This window comes from Octodon degus, unplaced genomic scaffold (assembly GCF_000260255.1).
Source record: "Octodon degus isolate 3935 unplaced genomic scaffold, OctDeg1.0 scaffold00139, whole genome shotgun sequence".
Taxonomy (NCBI): domain Eukaryota; kingdom Metazoa; phylum Chordata; class Mammalia; order Rodentia; family Octodontidae; genus Octodon; species Octodon degus.
The window spans coordinates 2,864,790-2,868,898 of NW_004524715.1; positions in this window are offsets into that span (position 1 = coordinate 2,864,790).

Here is a 4,109-nt window from a genome sequence, read left to right on the forward strand (position 1 = left end):
GACAGCCACTGTAGAATGTAAGTGGCTGCCTCAGTCTAATTTCTGAAGGCTTGACTCATCAAGTTCTACTGAAAAGCTCAGGTAGAATTCCTAGTTTACTGGCAGAAAGAGAAGGGAAAAGGTACAATAGGTCAGTAGAGTTCTTTCAGTAGTCAAGAACCATTGTTGACCTAATGCCATTTAGCTGGCAAAAGGAGTCACATGTTTTACAGGCATGTATATGTTTTAAGTCTGAACTAGATTTAAAGATCCCATTTTTCAGAAATTTACATAAAATTCACTGGAAGCTTACAAACATTTTTTTAGTGCTGTCTAAAAAGTCAAGCAAGGAATATTGGTACGTTTAGTAACCAGTTTGAATGCAACGCATACAAATACAAAAGTCATAAAATGTTCCATTAAAGAAACATCATAACATTATAACATGTCCATGTTTTAGTTCAGATTTACCAACACATTTTGACCAACATTTTAACAACCGCATAATGAATTTATCTGTGTACCGGGTGGCAGTCAGGATGAGCGAGTTCTGAGGGTGATGGTCGGGGGTCACAGCCGCTTCTTATCAGTTGGAACTGCCGGTGCGACCATGTGGGGTTAGCTGGTCCTCCGGGCACGGCGTCTTGAACAGCAATCCTTGAGTCATTTCAGAGGTTCATGGACAAGATCAATCCAAGCCTGAAAGAAAGTGACCTGGTCAGGGTGTCCCAGATTTCCCAAGATGACTCTCTGGACCTGGCAAATAACAGAAAGGTTAAAAGAGCCTTCTGGAGGCCAAGCGGCCTAAGGGAAGGAGGGCCATTCCAATTCGGAGAAGGTTCAATATCTTCTGGGGGACATGGAGTCTCCATACTCTGAGGCTCATTGTCTGAAATCTTGAAAATTATTTAGAAAACATTATAGGGGCAACAAAGACACAGAAACGGAAGCACACTGACACACAGATATTAGATGACAATCGGCCAAAACACACAAAAACAGATCCGAGACTCCGATCCGTCGTCACGGAGGGAGTCGAGTCCAGGGGCTATCATTACGTCTAACACCGCCTAGGACTCCCAGATGGGCGCCCGAACAGAACAGATACAGATGTCTTACCAGTAAGAACTTACAGACGGCTCAGAGGTTTGAATGATGAAATTTGTAAGTTTTCGGAGACCACCCTGGGGCCAGAAAGTCTCCCCTCGGGAAGTGGTTTCAGAAAACTCTGGTTCCTCAGATTGATCCCTGGTAAAGGGGATCCCGGACGAGCCCCCAAATGTTATGGGTCACTCAGAATAGGAACCAGATCAACCAGATTGGAATTTGGAAAGCCATTTATTCCTGAGCTCAGGGTCCCCCAGCCTGGAGAGGACCGAAAGGCAGGAAGCAGAGAGAGGTTTTAAAACCTGGAACCACATTGAGTTTGATAAACAAATTCATTGTCTGACACAAAATATTGCTTTTAGAATGGTTGTGACCACTACTAAAACTACATTTCCTGGGGCTTTTGTTTCAGTTTCTGGTTGATTTGCACCTGAGTACCTGCAGGCAGTCTTGCATAGCCCTGAGGTTACAAGAAGTTAAAACCTATTTAATTTCCTTTTGAAGTCATCTCTGTAAGCTAACTCTGGTAACAAGAATTGGTGAGGGTTACAGGAATTTTATTTTAGCAGAGAGCAAGAAACAGCCACTAGTTACTAAACAACTTAGAACAGTGGTGACTATACAATTACAACAGAAAGCACAAGATTTACATTTATAATCTAAAACGTGAGTTGACTCATTACAACAGGATCTCACTATGCAGCTCAGACTAATAGTGATCCTCATGTTTTCAGCCTCCCCAGCCCTGGGATTACAGGCATGCACCACCACCCTGGTCTAGGTGGCCAGCTCAATGCATCCAGGGGTGGGGCTGGTATGGCATGTGGTTCCAGGGATCAAGCCTGGTCCCTGAGCTCACCTAAGCAGCTGCTTAATCCATTGAGCTATCTCGCTGGCCCTTCCTTGTTATATTTTATTTTGAATAAGTACTGCTAAATTGTTCAGACTTGCTGGGTATGGTGGTACACACCTGTAATCCAAGCACTTGGGAGTCTGAGGCAGGAGGATCACTGTGAGTTGGAGGCTGGCCTGGGTTACATAGTGAGTTCAATGCCAGCCTGGACTACCTAGAGAGATCCTGTCTCAAAACAATAAGCACAAAGAAAAATCATTTACCAGGCTGCACTTGAACTTGCAAGCCGCCTATCTCAGCCTGTCAGAGTGTTGGGGTTGCAGATGTGTGCCACCTTTCCCAGCCAAACTGCTTTTTAATCAAACATCAGCACTACACTATTTTGGGCTGGCCAAATAGCAGATTAAAGTGCCTGCTTAGGCAGATGCAACGGCCGGGGGTTTGATCCCCAGGCCTGCAGTGCCAGCCTCGCCCCCAGGACATGCTGAGATGGCAATTGAGACTGAGTGTGGTGGTGCACACTCATAATCCCAGGTCTTGGGAGGCTGTAAACATGCGGATCGCTCCGAGTCCGATCTAGTAGTGAGATCCTGAACACCCTGTAGATCCTTCCCTAAAAAATACAAAAAAAAAAAAAACTACACCAGAGTTAGAGCTACATTCTGATTAGATGGTCCCTGAGAAATGATTCATTTATACTATATTTATTTACAACTAATAATACTACATTATTATAAATCTTAAAAAGAGGTTTTAATCTACCTAAGTATCATTAAAGCTAATTAAATTACTCTCTGTAGTCTCTTGCATTCTTTAGATTTAATGTTTCATGGAGTATAAAATAAATCAACTTCCCACATAAATTGAAACCAAAAAGGTTTTTTTTTTTTTTTTTTTTGGTAGAACCGGGGATTGAACTCAGGCCCTTGTGCTTGCCAGGCAAGCGCTTATTCTACTGAGCCATCTCCCCAGCCCCCAAAAATTTCTATATTAAAAAAATATATAAAAACTTATACTCAGAATAGATGATACAATCACAGTTATATACTGACTGATACTAGTCATGTTATTTGGAGAAGCAGTTTCCTCCTTCTCCTCCTATTCCTCCTCCTCCTCCTCTTCCTCCTCCTCTTCTTCCTCCTCGTCCTCCTCCTCCTTCTCTTCCTCCTCCTCCTCCTTTTTCTTTTGAACTAGGACTGGAACTCAGGGCTTTCCAGGCAAGCATTGTGCAGCTGAGCTATCACCCTGGGCCCAGCAGTTTCTTAACATAAAGAAAACAACGTATCTTTTTCAACTTTTAAAATCTCTGAAGTGTGAGAATATTTGAAAATAGTATTTTTCAGGAACCCTAAAATCAGGTTTGCTTCTTTATTTCTCTTACTATTTATAGAGCAAATAAATCATGAAATTAGAATCCTGAAAATGTCAAAGGAAGAGGAAGAGGAGGAATGTGATACCAGTATCTTTACATGGGTTCCTCCCAGCAATTATGCAGTATTATACAATATGAATTAGTGTTAGTATTATTGCACTAGCATGCTGACATTTTTTTCTTTACCCTACATCAAATGATTTGAGAACAAAGGTTGAGGCAGAGTCTCACTATGTAGCCCACTCTGGTCTTGAATTTATAGAAATCCCCCTGCCTCAGCCCACCAAGTGCTGAGATTATAGGTGTGCAATGCCACACCCAGCCCTCTTGGAATGCTTTTACTTTGAGGATTTTTTTTCTTATAGTCTAATTAACTTGAAATCGTTGGTTTGAGCTGTAACAGTTGACAATCTAGCTAGCAAACACTTTCTTCTCCCACATGTTAAATTCCTGGCATGGTTTATTTTTGAAATATTAGAGAAGTTTTCTCAGTTGAACATCTTGAGGGGATAAATGCCTTTTAACTAACCAGTGCAAAACTGGTTAGTTAACATGCCATTCCTGGTAGAAACAGGACAAGTTAAGGACATGACTTTGTAATGGGCTAACTCACATTTTAGGCTATATGGGTGTAAATCTTGTGCTTTCTGTTGTAAATGCATACCCACCCATTGTTTTAGATTGTTTAGTAAATAGTGGCTGTTACCCGTAGTTTGCTAGATAAAACTCACCAATACCTTTAAACAAAGGCTTCTAACTCCTTGTAACCTTCAGGCTATGCAAGGCTGCCTGCAGGTA